The sequence below is a fragment of the Pongo abelii genome, chromosome X (genome assembly GCF_028885655.2).
Source record: "Pongo abelii isolate AG06213 chromosome X, NHGRI_mPonAbe1-v2.0_pri, whole genome shotgun sequence".
In the NCBI taxonomy this organism is placed as follows: domain Eukaryota; kingdom Metazoa; phylum Chordata; class Mammalia; order Primates; family Hominidae; genus Pongo; species Pongo abelii.
Window position 1 is genome coordinate 42,748,660 of NC_072008.2, and position 20,212 is coordinate 42,768,871.

Genomic DNA, 20,212 nt, shown 5'->3' on the forward strand with positions numbered 1-20,212 from the left:
TTTGTTGCACCATTGTTTTTAATGACAAAAAATCTGTAAATAATCTGAGCATATATCAATAGAGAAATTATTGAATAAATTGTATTATATTTATTTATACTATGCAGCTATTAAGAATGAGTTAGATCAATACTTACTGACCTTGAGAAGTATTTTTTTCTTGAAGAAAAAAAATACCATGATGTTAAAAAATATTCCAAAATTACACCTGAGAGACTTTAAAACTTCTTTTGTTTATGATTTGAACCATATATGAATCCATCTGGTTGATAATAAAAAGCAAATTATTAAATTATAGTTCTTTGAATTTAGCTAGTAGATAGCACTTATCTTGTGCTTGGCGCACTTTTCTCTGCCTCAACATAGCTGAAACAATCTCGAGAAAATATTATTATAATAGTATAACAGTATAATAATAAAATTACTACTTTTTAAAAGTTAAAGGAGTAAGTAGATTTGGGGTGGTAAAAGGTGGAGTAATAAATGTGCTAAATTGTTTGTTTACAGTTAGGTACTTTAAAAAATGTTTAAATTAGAGACAAAAACCAAAGATGTTTTATACTTCTTTTTGAGTAGTAGGAGAAGAGATAAAGAAGCAAAAGTGGTCAACGTAAAAGGTGTAGAATTGCCTATATGACTTCATATTGATACAGCTCCCATGAATGGAGGAACATCAGGCTTCTTGATCCTCATGCCAGTTTAGATAAAATGACACGGACACACATGGAGTGGTTTTAAGGAGCGGAGAGTTTAATAGGCAAGAAAGAAGGAAGAAGAAAGAAGGAAGAACCCCCCCTCCCCCCGTACAGAGACAGAGGGAAGGGGGCTCCAAAGCCAAGAGAGGAGACCCCAAGTGCCACAGATACCAGCCAGTTTTGTGAGTAGGCTGGAGGAGGTGGTGTCTGATTTGCATAGGGCTCTGGGGATTGGTTTGACCAGGCATGTCATTCACATAGCCCTCGAAAAAGCTGGCCCTCCCACTCTAGCCTTTTAATATGCAAATACAGGGCACCAGGATGTTCTACACACGTGGGGATATGTGGGGGCTGCCATGTTGCCAGCAACATGTGGGGCAAGGACAAGAAGGCCTTGGGGGTCGCCATGATTGAGTGGACCATTTCTAATGGCTTGCATTTGCATATCAAAGGTTGCTGGCCTGGCTCTAAGAGCTGCTTTAAAAAGGAAAAGTTTCCAAGGACCACTTTTCCTCTCTATCTGCCTAAAATAATTTCTTAGTAACTCCTACAACAATATCTGTATAGAGAATTGCAGTTTTAAAGACATTTTCACATCTAGCTCCCTACGTGTCAGAGAGCTGGATATATGCCTGCCATTTCACAGAAAAAAAAAGCAGAACGTCTCTGAGTGCTGGCTAAATTGGACAAGTGATAAAATCTGTATGTGGAGTCAGTCAAGAGAAAATTAAGGTTTTCTTCATTGGAGTTTGGAATTGAGATATTCTTCAGAGTAAATAAATACATGAGCTGCGCTGTGGATGAACTCACAGCTCTCTTGTATTTTACAGAGGCTCTGAAAGATTCAGAAACAGAATGAGGATGGAGTAGAAGGGATACCATCTGGGTCGTGATACAAGTTAAGAGGAAAAAGCAGAGGACTTGGGGTATGGAGGTCACAGATGAATTAAAGTGATGATTATGATGAGTCTGGGTACAGAGCTCCCACTTCTGGTAAGGTTGGACTAGTTAATTAAGACTAGCCCTCCTGCTGAAGATAACTAAGAAAAGCTGACACACACACATGAACACAAACATACACACACACACACACACTTCATATTAAAATGATATTCTCAAAAGTGCCAGATAAGATAGCTAAAATATAAAAAAAAATAGAGTAGAGAATTATGGGGTCAGAAACCACAAGAAGATAGATTCTCAGGGAGTAAGGCAGAGTTTGGGGCCAGTTTTCCCTTGGGATAGCTGCCATTTCCTTAGCAGGTGACTAAGAACCTAAAAGGTTGAATGCTGCCTTTGATAGCATTATAAGTGTAGAGATACAGGGTTTGACATTCAGGGCTCTCTGAGGCCTTGGGACCATAGAAGGGCTATATCCTAGGAGTAAGGGTATACCTGATGCAACAAGCTTTCACAAATACTGTAGCTCAACTCATGTTCAATCCCTGAGTGGACTGCAGTGATACTGAATTACCTTAATCCTCAGATAAAGGCAGAAGCAAAGGAAAATCTACTTTGGAGGAGGCTAATAGTTTCTTAGGCCTCACATAATTTCTATGAATATTTTAGAAATACAATGTTTGGCAAACAAAATTTAGCCAGATGCATAAGAGACAAGATCACCTGAAAGAAAACCAGCAGAAACCACAGATAAGGAATAATCAAATACACAGCTTAAAATACTTTTTACTGTGCTCAGAGACAGAAATTAAAATTGAGAAAATAGGCATATAATTGGATATATGTAAAAGAATGAAAAATAAAGTTCAGAAATGAAAAACGCAACAAAAAATTAAGAACTGGTGGCTGGCAAGATGGCCGAATAGGAACAGCTCCGGTCTGCTGCTCCCAGTGAGATCAATGCAGAAGGTGGGTGATTTCTGCATTTCCAACTGAGGTACCCAGCTCATCTCATTGGGACTGCTTAGACAGTGGGTGCAGCCCACGGAAGGCAAGCCAAAGCAGGGTGGGGTGTCACCTCACCCAGGAAGCACAGGGGTCAGAAAACTCCTTCCCCTAGCCAAAGGAAGCCGTGAGGGACTGTGCTGAGAGGAACAGTGCACTCTGGCCCAGATACTACCCTTTGCCCACGGACTTCGCAACTCGCAGATCAGGAGATTCCCTCGGGTGCCTATGCCACCAGGGCCCTGGGTTTCAAGCACAAAACTGGGCAGCCATTTGGGTAGACACCGGGCTAGCTGCAGGAGTTTTTTTTCATACCCCAGTGGTGCCTGAAATGCCAGCGAGACAGAACCATTCATTCCTCTGGAAAGAAGGCTGAAGACAGGGAGCCAAGTGCTCTAGTTCAGGAGATCCCACCCCCACAGAGCCCAGCAAGCTAAGATCCACTGGCTTGAAATTCTCACTGCCAGCACAGCGGTCTGAAGTTTACCTGGGACACTCAAGCTTGGTGGGGGGAGGGGCATCCGCCATTACTAAGGCTTCAGTAGGCAGTTTTCCCCTCACAGTGTAAACAAATCCACCAGGATGTTTCAACCGGGCGGAGCCCACCACAGCTCAGCAAAGCCACTGTAGCCAGGCTGCCTCTCTAGATTCCCCCTCTCAGGGCAGGGCATCTCTGAAAGAAAGGCAGCAGCTACAGTCAAAGGCTTATAGATAAAACTCCCATCTCCCTGGGACAGAGCACCTGGGGGAAGGGGCAGCTGTGGGTGCAGCTTCAGCAGACTTAAACATTCCTGCCTGCTGGCTCTGAAGAGAGCAGCGGATCTCCCAGCACAGCGCTCAAGCTCTGCTAAGGGACAGCCTGCCTCCTCAAGTGGGTCCCTGACCACCATGCCTCCTGAGTAGGAGACACCTCCCAGCAGGGGTCAACAGACACCTCATACAGGAGAGCTCCAGCTGGCACCTGGCGGGTATCCCTCTGGAACCAAGCTTCCAGAGAAAGGAACAGTCAGCAATCTTTGCTGTTCTGCAGCCTCTGCTGGTGATATCCAGGCAAACAGGGTCTGGAGTGGACCTCCAGCAAACTTCAGCAGACCTGCAGCAGAGGGGCCTGACTGTTAGAAGGAAAACTAACAAACAGAAAGAAATAGCATCAACATCAACAAAAAGGACGTCCACACAGAAAACCCAACCGAAGGTCACCAACATCAAAGACCAAAGGTAGATAAATCCACGAAGATGAGGAAAAACCAGCACAAAAAGGCTGAAAATTCCAAAAACCAGAAAGCCTCTTCTCCTCCAAAGGATCACATCTCCTCACCAGCAAGAGAACAAAACTGGACAGAGAATGAGTTTGACAAATTGACAGAAGTAGGCTTCAGAAGGTGGGTAATAACAAACTCCTCCAAGCTAAAGGAGCATGTTCTAGCTCAATGCAAGGAAGCTAAGAACCTTGAAAAATGGTTAGAGGAATTGCTAACTAGAATAACCAGTTTAGAGAAGAACATAAATGACCTAATGGAGCTGAAAAACACAGCACGAGAACTTCGGGAAGCATACACAAGTAACAATCGCTGAATCAATCAAGCAGAGATTGAAGATCAACTTAATGAAATAAAGCATGAAGACAAGAATAGAGAAAAAAGAATGAAAAGGAATGAACAAAGCCTCCATGAAATATGGGACTATGTGAAAAGACCAAACCTACATTTGACTGGTGTACCTGAAAGTAACAGGGAGAACAGAACCATGTTGGAAAACACTCTGCAAGATATTATTCGGGAGAACTTCCCCAACCTAGCAAGACAGGCCAACATTCAAATTCAGGAAATACAGAGAACACCACAAAGATACTCCTTGAGAAGAGCAACCTCAAGACACATAATTGTCAGATTCACCAAAGTTGAAATGAAGGAAAAAATGTTAAGGGCAGCCAGAGAGAAAGGTCAGGTTACCCACAAAGGGAAGCCCATCAGATTAATAGCAGATCTCTCCGCAGAAACCCTACAAGCCAGAAAGAGAGTGGGGGCCAATATTGAACATTCTTAAAGAAAAGAATTTTCAACCCAGAATTTCATATCCAGCCAAACTAAGCTTCATAAGCAAAGGAGAAAAAATAAATCCTTAACAGACAAGCAAATGCTGAGAGATTTTCTCACCACCAGGCCTGCCTTACAAGAGCTCCTGAAGGAAGCACTAAATATGGAAAGGAAAAATCAGTACCAGCCATTGCAAAACCAAACCAAAATGTAAAGACCATCAACACTATGAAGAAATTGCATCAACTAATGGGCAAAATAACCAACTAGCAACATAATGACAGGATCAAATTCACATATAACAATATTAACCTTAAATGTAAATGAGACAAAAGTCCCAACTAAAAGACACAGACTGGAAAATTAGATAAAGAGTGTGCATCAGTGTGCTGTATTCAGGAGACCAATCTCACATGCATAGACACACATAGGCTCAGAATAAATGGATGGAGGAATATTTACCAAGAAAATGGAAAGCAAGAAAAAGAAATAAAAGCAGGGGTTGCAATCCTAGTCTCTGATAAAACAGACTTTAAACCAACAAAGATCAAAAAAGACAAAGAAGGGCATTACATAATGGTAAAGGGATCCATGCAACAAGAAGAGCTAACTATCCTAAATATATATGCACCCAATACAGGAGCACCCAGCTTCATAAAGTAAGTTCTTAGAGACCTACAGAGAGACTTAGACTCCCACACAATAATAGTGGGAGACTTTAACACCCCACTGTCAATATTAGACAGATCAATGAGACAGAAAATTAAAAAGGGTATTCAAGACTTGAACTCAGCTCTGGACCAAGTGGACCTAATAGACATCTACAGAACTCTCCACCCCAAATAAACAGAATATACATTATTCTCAGTACCACATTGCACTTATTCTAAAATCAACCACAAAATTGGGAGTAAAACACTCCTCAGCAAATGCAAAAGAACAGAAATCATAACAAACAGTCTCTCAGACCACAGTGCAATCAAATTAGAACTCAGGATTAAGAAACTCACTCAAAACCACACAACTACATGGAAACTGAACAACCTGCTCCTAAGTGACTACTGGGTAAATAATGAAATTAAGGCAGAAATAAACAATTTATTCAAAACCAATGAGAACAAAGACAAAATGTACCAGAATCGCTGGGACACAGCTAAAACAGTGTTTAGAGGGAAATTTATAGCACCAAATGCCCACAAGAGAAAGCAGGAAATATTTAAAGTCAACATTCTAACATCACAATTAAAAGAACTAGAGAAGCAAGAGCAAACAAATTCAGAAGCTAGCAGAAGACAAGAAATAACTAAGATCAGAGCAGAACTGAAGGAGATAGAGACACGAAAAACCCTTCAAAAAAATCGATGAATCCAGGAGTTGGTTTTTTTGAAAAGATCAACAAAATAGATAGACCACTAGCTAGACTAATAAAGAAGAAAAGAGGGAAGAAGGAAATAGACACAATAAAAAATGATAAAGTGGAGATAACTACTGATCCCAAAGTAATGCATGCTACTATCAGAGAATACTGTAAACACCTCTACGCAAATAAACTAGAAAATCTAGAAGAAATGGATAAATTCCTGGACACATACACCCTCCCAAGAATAAACCAGGAAGAAGTCGAATCCCTGAATAGAACAATAGCAAGTTCTGAAATTGAGGCAGTAATCAATAGCCTACCAACCAAAAAAAGCTTAGGACCAGACGGATTCATAGCCGAATTCTACCAGAGGTACAAAGAGGAGCTGGTACCATTTTTTCTAAAACTATTCCAAGCAATAGAAAAAGAGGAACTCCTCCTTAACTCACTTTATGAGGCCAGTATCATCCTGATACCAAAACCTGGTGGAGACACAACAAAAAATTGAAAATTTTAGGCCAATATCCCTGATAACATCGATGTAAAATTCCTCAATAAAATACTGGCAAACGAATCCAGCAGCACATCAAATAGCTTATCCATGACGATCATCCCTGGGATGCAAGGCTGGTTCGGCATATGCAAATAAATAAATGTAATCCATCACATAAACAGAACCAACAACAAAAACCCCATGATTATCACAATAGATGCAGAAAAGGCCTTTGACAAATTCAATACCCCTTCATGCTAAAAACTCTCAATAAACTAGGTATTGATGGAATGTATCTCAAAATAATAAGAGCCATTTATGACAAACCCACCACCAATATCATACTGAATGGGCAAAAGTTGGAAGCATTCCCTTAGAAACCTGGCACAAGACAACATGCCCTCTCTCACCACTCCTATTCAACGTAGTATTGGAAGTTCTGGCCAGGGAAATCAGCCAAGAGAAAGAAATAAAGAGTATTCAAACAGGAAGAGAGGATGTCAAATTGTCTCTGTTTGCAGATGATGTGATTGTATATTTAGGAAACCCCATCATCTCAGCCCAAAGTCTCCTTAAGCTGAAAAGCAACTTCAGCAGTCTCAGGATACAAAATCAATGTGCAAAAATCACAAGCGTTCCTATACGCCAATAATAGAGGGCCAAATCATGAGCTCCCATTTCAATTATAAACTCCCATTCATAATTGCTACAAAGAGAATAAAATATCTAGGAATGCAACTTCCAAGGGATGTTAAGGACATTTTCCAGGAAAACTACAAACCATAGCTCAAGGAAATAAGAGAGGACACAAACAAATGGAAAAAGCACTCCATGCTCATGGATAGGAAGAATCAATATAGTGAAAATGGCCATACTGCTCAAAGTAATTTATAGATTCAATGCCATCCCCATCAAGCTACCATTGACTTTCTTCACAGAATTATAATGAACTACTTTAAATTTCATATGGAATCAAAAAAGAGCCTGTATAGCCAAGACAGTCCTAAGCAAAAAGAACAAAGCTGGAGGCATCACAGTACCTGACTTCAAACTATACTATAAGGCTACAGTAACCAAAACAGCATGGTACTAGTAGCAAAACAGATATATAGACCAATGGAACAGAACAGAGGCCTCAAAAATAATGCCACACATCTACAACCATCTGATCTTTGACAAACCTGACAAAAACAAGCAATGGGGAAAGGATTCCCTATTTAATAAATGATGTTGGGAAAACTGACTAGCCATATGCAGAAAACTGAAACTGGACTCCTTCCTTACATCTTATACAAAAATTAACTCAAGATGGATTAAAGACTTAAACATAAAACCTAAAACCATAAAAACCCTAGAAGAAAACCTAGGCAATACCATTCAGGACATAGGCATGGACAAAGACTTCATGGCTAAAACACCAAAAGCAATGGCAACAAAAGCCAAAATTGACAAATGGGATCTCATTAAACTAAAGCGTTTCTGCACAGCAAAATAAACTATCATCAGAGTGAACAGGCAACCTACAAAATGGGAGAAAATTTTTGCAATCTATCCATCTGACAAAGAGGTAATATCCAGAATCTACAAAGAACTTAAATTTACAAGAAAAAAACAAACAACCCCATCAAAAAGTGGGCAAAGGATATGAAAGACACTTCTCAAAAGAAGGCATTTATATGGCCAACAAACATATGAAAAACAGCTCATCATCTCTGGTCGTTAGAGAAATGCAAATCAAAACCACAATGTGATACCATCTCATACCAGTTAAAATGGTGATCATTAAAAAGTCAGGAAACAACACATGCTGGAGAGCATGTGGAGAAATAGGAACGCTTTTCCACTGTTGGTGGGAGTGTAAATTAGTTCAACCATTGTGGAAGACAGCATGGCGATTTCTCAAGGATGTAGAACCAGAAATACTATTTGACCCAGCAATCCCATTACTGTGTATATACCCAAAGTTTTATAAATCATTCTACCATAAAGACACATGCACGCATGTTTACTGCACTACTGTTCACAATAGCAAAGACTTGGAACCAACCCAAATGCCCATCAATGTTAGACTGGATGAAGAAAATGTGGCACATATACACCATGGAATACCATGCAGCCATAAAAAAGGATGAGTTCATGTCCTTTGCAGGGACATGGATGAAGCTGGAAACTATCATTCCCAGTTAACTAATGCAGGAACAGAAAACCAAACACTGTGTGTTCTCACTCATAAGTGGTAGCTGAACAATGAGAACACATGGACACAGGGAAGGGAACATCACACACCAGGGCCTGTCAGGGGGTCGGGGGTGGGGGGTGTAGGGGAGGAATAGCATTAGGAGAAATACCTAATGTAGATGATGGGTTGATGGGTGCAGCAAACAACCATGGCATGTGTATACCTATGTTACAAACCTGCACGTTCTGCACATGTATCCCAGAACTTAAAGTATAATAAAAAAGTTAAAATAAAAATAAATAAAACATAAAAGTAAAAAAATTAAGAACTTACGGTTTACAGCAAATTAGACAGAGTTAAGGTGATTAATGAATGGGAAGATAGTTCAAAAGAAAATATCTAGAATTAAGCTGGGTAAGTTAGAAAGATCAAACATACAAGATACAGTAAAATATATGGTAAGATGATCTAGCACATATGTAATTGGAATCTCGGAAAAAGAACAATGAGAGATTGGAACAGAACAGCATCTGAATAAAATGGCTGAGACTATTTCAAAAATAGATAAAAGATATCAAGAAGCCCTACTGATTCCAAGCAAGATATGTAAAATGGAATTATTACCTAGGCACATCACAGTAAAACTACTGAACACTCAAAATAACAATCTTGAAAAATGTTAAAAGCAGCTAGAATAAAAATATCAATTACTTTCGAAGAAGGAACGAATGCAATGACCACTAACTTCTCAACAGAAACATCACAAACCCAATACCTTGGAATGACATCTTTAAAATGTTGAAAGAAAACATGCACCACCCTAGAATTCTATACTAAGTGATAATTTTCTTCAGTAGTAAAGGTGATACAAACACGTTGTTTTAGTTATTTGTTGTTGCATAACAATATTACACAAACATAGCAGCTTAAAATAATGCATATTTATTATTTCACAGTTTATGTGGGTTGAGAGACTGGGCATAGGTTAGCTGAGCCCTCTGCAAGGCTGCAATCAAGGTGTTGTCCAGAACTTGGTTTTCATTTGAGGCTCTACCAGGGAAGACTTTGTTTCCAAACTCATGTGGTTGTTTGCAGCATTCATTTCTTTTCAGGCTGTCAGACTGAGGGCCTCAGCTTCCTGCTGGCTTTCAGCTGGAGGCTGGAGGTTTTAAACCCATGTATGATAAGAGGAAGGCTAAATATCAATAAGCTAAGCATTCATATAAATAAATTAGGAAAAGGAAGCTAAATTAAAATCAGAGGAAGTAGAAGAAAATAAAAAAGCGTCAATAAGGATACTTATTGACACTTTTTATTACTTTAAATCAATGGATAAAATTTATAAAAGTCATAAAATATCACTGTGCATCCTAGACATAAAAATATATTAAGAAGCTATCATATACAACTTTATGCCAATAAACTTGATAAATTTAGATGAACTAGAGAAATTTATGGAAAAAAAATACAAGTTTATAAGCCCGACACAAGAAGAAATAGAAGATCTGAAGAATAGAAAAACATTTGCAAATGAAATTTATAAGCTTTTCTACATGTAAGGGAGGAAATCTGTATTTTTACCTCATAGGTTCTTAGTTGAGACACTCCCCTGAAAATAAAAGTCAGATTAACAAGAGAAAAACCAGTAGAAGTTTATTGACAAATGCTATACACATCACACAGGAGAGGCCTCAGTTCAAAAGTACTTTTCTCTCAAGACAGTGGCCTAGTGGTTTTACTTAAATAGTACTTTAACCAAGAGCCATAAACTCTACAGTGAAAAGACAAAAAGGAGAGCATCTTCAGGCTTCCAAAAGGCGGGAAAATGTGAGAAGTTAAGTTTATGGGAAGAGTAAAATCTGCTTCTAGATCCTCAGGCACCACTGTCTCTGAGCTGAAAAGCAAGCATTGTAAAGGGGCCTATCTTTAGGTGGGAAAAGGCAGAGGGAAGAAAAACCTTGTCTATGGAAATTGTCCTGCCATCAGGCAAGCAGAGGGAGGAGGAGAGTGTCCTCCTGCTTTTTAGTATTCTTCAGCTCAATAATCCCAAGTATTTTAGACAGCAATATTTTGGTTTTCTTTATACATAGAAAATTCCCAAACGACTTCACTAGTACATTTTACCAAACATTTAATGAAAATAGAATGGCAATCTGTTAAAAACGATGTGACATATGAAGAAAAGGAGAACATTCCCCAACTCATTTTGTAGGCCAGCATAATCACGGATACTAAAAATCTAAGTAGGGTATAACAAGAGACATTTCAGGTCAATATTACTCAAGAACATACATGAAAAATCCCAAATAATATAATAGCTATTCAAATCTAGCAATATATTAAAAATATGATAGATCTGAACCAAGTTGAGTTTACTCCAGAAAGGCAAGGTTGGTTTAACAATACAAAGTTGAGCAATGTAATTCATCACAATGTAATTAAGGGCAAAAATGATGTGTTCATCTCTATAGATGCTGAAAAAATTGACAAAATTCCATATCCATTTATAGGGGTAAAAAGCTCCTCTAAACAAACTAGTAATAAAAGAGAACTTTCTTAAACTGATAAAATTATCCACAGAAAAAAAGCTACAACAAAAATCATACTAAATTATGAATTGCTAGAAGCTTTTCCTTTATGACTGAGAACAAGACAAATTTGCCTGTTATCACCTCTTCTATTCATTGTTGTACTGGAGGACCTTAACAGAGAAATAAGGTAAAATAGAAACTTGGAACTGATACGGAGGAGAATGAAAATAACTGAACTCTACAAATTTGCTTGGCCCTGCTTTATTTTGGGAAGGGTGTGGCTAGGACTATTTTGTTCTAAGTTTTGTATATCTTTTTTTTTTTTTTTACATTTCTTATATTTGGTTCTATGCAAGTGAAATGGCATATCTGGGAAAAAATATAAAACGATGGTTACTGGCCATTTGAATTGACTTCTGAAGGAAGGAGACATTTTGAATCAGCCTTGCTCTAGTCAATGGGGCTTTCTGAGGCTTAGTGAAAATTCGTACTTGTGCCCTATTCAGGCCAATGTTGCTGGAATATCTTATTTTGATTTTACTATGGCTGACAAAAGGCAGAGTACAGAAAGAGTATTATTTTGGAAGATATTTTCTCTGGGGCTATTTTTTTAGAACAAAATCAACAGGGTACTGATATGTGTTTGGATACTGGAGCACTGACTGATCAGTACTGTGATTCACCTACTCTTAAAGAAAATGACATACATCTAGCTATTGCACATGCATAAAAATGTCTAAGCCTGATGCTAATGGATGAGTAAGCTTAGCTTCAACAATTGGAATGAAAATAAAACAATTTATTTTAAGACTTGCTATTACTAGACAAGTTCAAACAACAAGGATGATCATGATAGAATTAATAAAGATCTTTGTATGATGATAAACTGACAGGTCATGCAGATATGAAGGAAGCAATAGATGTAACCTACATGGACATCAATGGAGCTTTGATTATATTAAAATGATATTCTCCTCCAAAAGAGATGAAGATTTCTCTACTATTCTTAGATATCTACTGGGAGGGTGAAAGGAAGGAAAAGGTAATTGAGGGAGTCACTGGGTAGGTGAAAAGTATACTCAGCATGAATATACTTGGGAGTGGGGTCATAGGTTCCTAAGTGAATTTAGGATGTTTCCACAGATGGCGTTAACCTTGTTTCCTTTTTAGTCTGACTCAAGTGGTTACAGCTAAACACGGTGAGTGTTTTCCACTGATTTGGCTGCTATTGGGCTGCATATATGCAATGTCAAAACAACAGAACACTTTTGAAACTTTGCCAACGTGGGTGATTGACTCACACAACCAGTTACAAATAAATGTTTAAGGGTCTTCCATATACTGAAGAGCTGATGTTTAAATTCATCTTACTTCTCACGGACGCATAAAGTGTGATAAAGCTTGTTGCTCCTGGGTAGGCAATGAAAGATCAGCAGCACACCACTGAAAAGATGTGAGTGTAGCCATATGTTGAGCATCCCTAGTAATTATGGAATGCTTTAAAATGGATAGGTATTCACATATTGAAGCTATAAGTTTCAGATATTTATCTTCTTTGATGCAGCCATCTGAACCAAATCTTGAGATTTGGTTTTTCTTTTTTCTTTCTTTTTGAGACAGGTTTTTGCTCTGTCACCAGGCTGGAGTGCAGTGACACAGTCTCAGCTCACTACAGCCTTGATCTGCCAGGCTCAAGCAATCCTCGCACATTAGCCTCCTGAGTAGCTGGGACTACAGGCAAGTGCCACTACACCTGGCTATTTTTTTTTTTTTTGGTAGAGATGGGGTTTCGCCATGTTGCTCAGGCTGGTCTTGAACTCTGGTATCAAGCAATCCTCCCACCTCAGCCTCCCAAAGTGCTGGGATTGCAGGTGTGAGGCACCATACCCAGCCAAAATTTGGTTTTCTGATGTGATTTCAGGATTCTAGATTGAGTGCTGTTTCTTCTACACTTTCCTTCCCTCAATCTCCATGTTAGGTTGTTCAGAGTATGCACTGTACAGGGTCAACACATTCGAGGAGGCACCATTCACACTGGGGACATATACAGAACTAACTTACCTGGGAGCGCTGCAGGTGAGTGTAGACATTCCAGGCCTCTTGGCTGAGTCCTGAAGCAGCAAGATAGCGCCCTCTACTCCATAAACTTTCACTCTCTCAACTGGTCATGCACACCTCAGCAGGGCCTGCGCTCTCACATTTACTTGGAGATGAACATGTGCACATGGCTATGCTTTCTTCTGGCTGTACTCTGAGTATCTGGATTCCAACATTTCCTCTTACACTGAACTTGTCATAGTCACCTCATCTGGGGTTGGAGTATGTGCGCTCCTTATGTTTTATGTGCTGGGCAGGAGGTAAGTTCACAGGAATGTATGGTTTTGTATGTGTGTGTGTGTGTGTGTGTACACAAGCAGCTGCCACCCTCAGGCCCTGGGACGATCTTAGTACTCAAGTGGAGTACATTCGAATAGGCTTTATCCAGTCCCTAGAGGTAGTGTTCCCCTGATTCCTTTTCTCTCTCTCCTGCCCTTCTCTATTTTTTTACACACTGGCTACCTCTATGGTCACTGTGCTAGGCTGAAAAAAATGGCATCTCTCCCAAGATATAGCCACTTCCTAAGCCCCAGAACCTGTAAATATTTTCTTACATAGTAAAGAGTGAATATTACCTTATATGGCAAAGTATGTGATTAAGTTAAAGATATTGACACGCAGTGCTTATCTTGAATTTTCTCCGTGGGGCCTAAATGCAATCACATGTGTCCTTGTAAGAGAGAGGCAGAGGGAGTTTAGAGACAAATACAGTCACCTAATGTGGTCAGAGGGGTCAACAGCTGGTTGCTGTGTATGATTGTTGGGATTACACATTAATATATATATTAGCTTTCTATTGCTGCATAACAAATTGCCACAAACTTAGTAACTTACAACAACAAATATTTATTGTCTCACAGTTTTTGTGTGTCAGGACTCTGGCCATGGCTTAGTTGGGTCCTCTGCCAGGCTGCAATCCAGGTGTCAGCCAGAGCTGAGTTCTCATCTAGAGGCTCAACTGGCAATGGATCTGCTACCAAGCTCTTGTGGTCATTGGCATAATTCATTTCCTTGTGTTTGTAAGACTGAGGACTCTGGCTTCTTCCTGGTTATTGGCTGGAGGCCGCCCTCAGCTCCTAGAGGCTTCCATAGCTCCTTGTCACATAGCCCTTTCCATAGGTCCACTCAACATGGCAGCTTACCTCTCCAAAGCCAGCAAGGAAGAAAGATAGCAAGTTAGCTAGTAAGATGGGGTTATATAATGTAATGTGATTACAGGAGTGACATCCCATCGCCTTTGCCATATTCTGTTGGTTACAAGGAAGTCACAGGCCCCACCACACTCAAAGAGAGGGAACCATACAAAGGTATGAACTCCAGGGGTTGGGGATCATAAGGCCACCTTAAAGCCTGTCTACTACAATACATTCATTTAAGAAATTATATGGAAAGATGTTGGTCAAAGGGTACAAAGTTTTTGCAGGATAAATAAGTTCTGGAGAGCTAATATACAGTCTAGTGACTATAATTAACAATACTGTATTGTATACGTAGAAGTTGCTAAGAGGGTAGATCTTGAGTGTTCTCACCACACACACACACAAAAGAAAGAAAACGGTAACTATGTAAGATGATGAACACGTTAATTACCTTGATTGTGATTATTTCACAATGTGTATGTATATCAAAACATCAAATTGTACACCTCAAATATATACAATTTTTATTTGTCAATTATACCTCAATAAAGCTGAAAATAAATTATTAAAGAATGAGAACATTTTCCTAATTCAGGCGAAAGTATCACATTGGTTAGTAGTAGCTTTTTGTCCACCCCAGCACTCTTTATTTTTTTCTGACAAAAGTAGTGCTAAAATGATAAATCAAGGGACAGACATGTAGTTATTAGCTGATGGAAAGTGATAAAATTGGAGAGGATGTAATCATGGTGTAGTTTTGCAGGCGTTCTTTCCATTTTGATAACGTTTACCAGAATGTGCCTGGTTTTGGAAAACAGAAATCTTAATAAATAAACCATCACAACTTAAAATATCTCCTATTGGCTCAAATTCTTCTTTTTTATCAGACAAATTATCTCCCAAACAGGTTCTATAAATATGCATTTATTATAAAGTTGTGTGTTCATCTTACTGAATTTAGAAAGTAGGGGTTGCTCATTAGTGTTGATCTAGTTTCTCTGGGTTCCTGTAACTAGAAGGTATGATGAGCTATAGTGTGTTGAGTGAAAAATACTTGAAAATAATTTTCTTCTTCTTCGAAATCTTGTCCATTCTCATTGGCCCAAGCAGGTTTTAGGCCTCAGTCACCACTTACCTGGACTGTTGCCAAAGACTCCAGACTTCTCTTATTCTAGTCTATGCCTCTCTGATTTGTGCTTCTCCTCAGCTTACATACTTTGTGTAGTGCTTCATTCCCCTCACCTTAAATTCTGAGTCCTTTTGACTGTTCTCAAAGGCCCCACATGGTCCCCCTACAGGCCAGTTCCTTCAGGCTCTTCCTATCAGAGTGAAGGAGAAAAACATGCTCTTATATGCCATAGGTCTTAGCACATTGTTTCTTCTACCTGAAATACCTTCTTCCCTTTCTTCAACTTGTAAACTCCAACTCATTTCTTTAGTGCTTTGTTTTATGTAATTATTAACTTATATTATGAAACACTTCAAACATAAACAAAATAGAATAACATAATAAACAAGCATATCCCTACCATCTGTTTTAAAAATATTGGTATCTTGCCATATTTACCTCAGATGTATATTTTTCCAACTTCTATGGTAAACATTTTCTAACATACAGAAAGTTGAAAGAATGGTAAAATGAACACTCATATACCTGGTACTGAGTTTCGACAATTGTTAATATTTTGCTTATTCATTCTCCTTCTCTCATTTCATTTATTTTATTTATTACTACCTCCCCCAACACCACATACACGTGGAACATTTAAACCTAAGTTAAGTCATTGCAGGCACTTCACCCCAAAATATTTCCACATACCTCTCCTAAGAGTAAGGTGTTCTCCTACGTAATGTTCACATCATTGCTGCACCTACGAAAATTAACAAGCATTCCCTTACTTCATGTAATACTCTGTCAATATAAATTTTTCCCCGAAGTATCTTTTTATAACTATTTTTTTCTATGCAACATCCATTCAAATTTCACTCATTACATTTGGTTTTGTTTCTTTAAACGATTTCATTCTAGAACGGTCATCCCTACAATTTTTTCTTATGATACTGACTTTTTGAAGTCATCAGGAAAATTGACTAAGTGGCATAATGTATAATCTGGACTTCTCAGAATCTTTCCTCATGTTTTCATTTAACATTTACTTTAGAACATATGTCTCCTGATAACTGAACATTTTCCTCTTTCCCATGACTCTTTTACCTAATGGTTTTAGCATACCTTGACGCCTGAATCAATGATATAATTAGTGATTCTAAGATGGTAATTTTCTAATTCTTTCAATTATTCTACATTTATTAGTTGCCATTCAGCTAAAAAGAAGAGCATTTATCACTGATCAACTGGGAGTGAGCTCCAGTTTTTCCTCTAGGGTGATTACTTCATTCTTTTCCTTTAATTAGCAATTTTTAAAGTAAGTCATCTCAATTGATGGCAGATGAGTGGAGTTTTCCTTCTTTTCTTCCTTTTGAGTATTATTATGGGCTATCTTAGTGTAGGTTTCCCCAGAAACAGACCCTGAGACAGAACTCAAGTGAAGGTAGTTATTTAGAAAGTGATTCCAAAGACACTGGCAGAGGAGTAGGGAAATGAGACAGGGAAGAGATGGAAGATAATCAGGGAGTGTTACTTAGTGGCTCACCACTGCAATTAACTAGAGCTTAATCCTGATGCAGAAAAGAGCCACGTAACACATGTGCCACAGAGCTGTCTCATTTGAGAGGTATTTATTCACCAATTTCTGTCAGTCATTCTTTGAAGACTGCTCCTAGGAGCATTAGTTAGTTGGTATTATCAGCTGGCCAATCTGGGCAGGCAAAAGGGCTCCAATATCCAGAGAAAGCCCTCCAGCAAAGAAATACAGGTGCTGGCAGGTACTGGCACTCAGAAGTCTACTGATTAAGGGGTATGAGTAAGGCACCAACAGTTAAGGTCAGCTACACTGATTCATGAGTTTTTATTTATTAAATGTGTTACCATCACTTATTAAAATCTCCCAAATTTGGCCAGTAGGAACCTTTTCAAGCCTATTGGCCTTGGATTCTTTCGGTACACTTTCATTAGCTTTGGGCACTTTCTAACTTTCTGACACATGATGAACCAGACTCACTTCATACTTCCTCTGTCCCAGACCTGGAATTAACCGTTTCTCCAAGAAGTTCTGATTCATATTATGAAGGAAACTAGGATCTGAGAGCTAAAAATACTCACTGAGTGTGGGATTGCTTCTTGGCCCTTTGTGTGGCCTAGTTTCACAAGTTCACATTGACATTTTCAATTCAAATTTATACAGAATTCTTTATTTTTAACTTTTCTCTTACACTGAATATACGGTTTCTAGTAACACTATTATTTAAAAATTTGTATACCAATTTACTACTGAGTAAATATTATTATAATTTCTTTGCAATTCTTTTTGTTTTTACTATATCCTAATAAGTATATACAGAGTACTGTGCTCTACAATTACCTGAAATAATTTTCTCTCTTTCTTTTGTGCTTTCTTTTTAAACATTTTGATACAGTTATGATCATTTCTTGTCATTTTAGAGGTTTCTTTTATTTTTGAATAGAGTAAAATATTTACACAGTGCATATATCAAAACACATATAAGAAAATACTCAGAAAAATCTGCCTTTTTTAGTTTCCTGGTTTGCCTTTCCTGTGCTTGTTTTTGCATATGTATTTATATTTCCCGTACTTTCTTACCAAGATGGTAGACTAGTATATATACTGTTATGTACTTTGCCTTTTCCTTTTAACAGTATATCCTGGAATTGAGTTTACTTCAATTCATAGAGATCTTCCTCATCACCTTTTAAAGTTGCACAGCACTCCATTTTGTGGCAGTAACACAGCTCATACCACTGCTGTTGAATGACATTTGGGTTGATTCCAAATTTTTGCTTTCTCAAATAAAGTTGTAATGGATAATCTTTTGTGTGTGTATACATTTATAAAGGTGCAACTTTAGAGTAGATTCTCTGATATTCATAGCCTCATCAGTAGTTTGTTGTTATTAATGCACTTGTTTATTCCCATTATACTCATATTATTTACACTGTTGCACTTTTCCTTCTAAAGCCTTTTGCCTCTAAGTTTCCTTTTGTCTAATTGCGTTGGCTAATACCTCCAATACAATATTAAGAGTAGTGGACATAGTGAGATCCTTGCACTGTTTCTAACTATAATGTGAGTGCCTGCACTGATTCCCTATTAAGTAAGATGATGGCTTTATTCAATCTTATTTTATCACGACAAAGAAGGACCAATGCCTATTTTATTAAGTGTTTTAAAAGAATGGACTTTGACTATTACCAGATGCCTTATTTTTAACATGTATGGATATGTAATTTTAAAGATATATTAATATAAAGCATTACATTAATAGATTTTTTAAAATATTGCAACTTCCTTACATTCTTGGAATAAACCCTGTTTGTTCATGATATGTGAGGAGCTCTGCGGACCCGCTCCCCAGTGAAACTGCTAGAAATTATAAAAAACAAACAAGCGTTTAAAGTCTCTGGGAACAGCCCTAAGGGCATAATGAAAATGAAGAAACATTTATTCAAGATGATTTAGTAAATCAGTTACTAAAACTCAAGAAGAACTGTAAGAGTCTGTAGTATTTGTACCCTCCCTCCCTTCTCTGTGTTCGGTAAGTCAGAAACTCCACTCAATACTGGTATAGTCAAGAATACAGGGCTCCTTTTTCTCCCAGCTCCCAGTTGAGGGCTAACTTACTGGAAGAGGCACAAAATCATTGTTTCTCATCCTGCCCTCAGCTGTCTGTTGCTGAATCTAAGTTCTGGGCAAGTACAGGTGAGAGGGAGGGGCTCCCTTCTTCTGCCCAGCCCTCACGTGTGGAATGGAGTCTGTCTACCTTGGGTGTGTTGCCACTGAGAATACTAGGGCCCCATTCACCTTTAACCCAGCTCAAGGCACATGAGTTCCATGCTGCAACAGGCAAGCAGAGAAGACCTGGTTTCATCTAGGTTTCTGAACATAATTATAATGACTACTTTGTGGTCTTTAATCTGTCACATCTGACATTTGATCACTCACAATTTCTGCTGCTTGATTTTTGTTTGTTTGGTCAGTTGGCTGGTTTGCAGTATATGGGTTTTACCTTCTTGTCTTTTTGCATGTCTTGTAATTTTTTTGTTGAAAAAAAATGTAGATAATATATTGTAGCAATTCTGGGAAGTACTTACTCCTTTTCAGGGCTTATTATTTGCTTGTTTACTTGTTTAATTACCAGCAAAATTATTTCAGTGAAATCGATTTACCTCTGCAGTGTGAATCCCCTGATGTTGCTTTTCATGGAGTGTAGCCTTAGATGTACCCACAGTCATACTGGGATGACAGTGGTTTTGGCAGGGCTCTCTTACTATCTCTTTCCCTGACCCCATCCAGCAGTTGAGCTTCACTAATTGCTGCCTGATTGCTGTATGTTTCAAACAATGACTTAGGATAGAAATTGCTTCCCCATAAATCCAATGAAATTTGGGCTCCTTTGAAAGGATAGTTCCCAAAGACACTATTTCAAATTAGTTATTACCTCAGAAGGGCTCTTCAACTTTCTCTTTCCCTATTTCTCTCTGGAAAACTAGCCAGCCTACAATTTAACTTGTTGTTCCACCTATCAGACTCCTCGAGTCTGGGTTGCCTCTGTGACTTTCTTTGATCAACAGAAAGCCATGGAAGTGATATAAGAAATATGAGATCACCGTACTGTGAGCAAGCCCAGGTTATCCATGT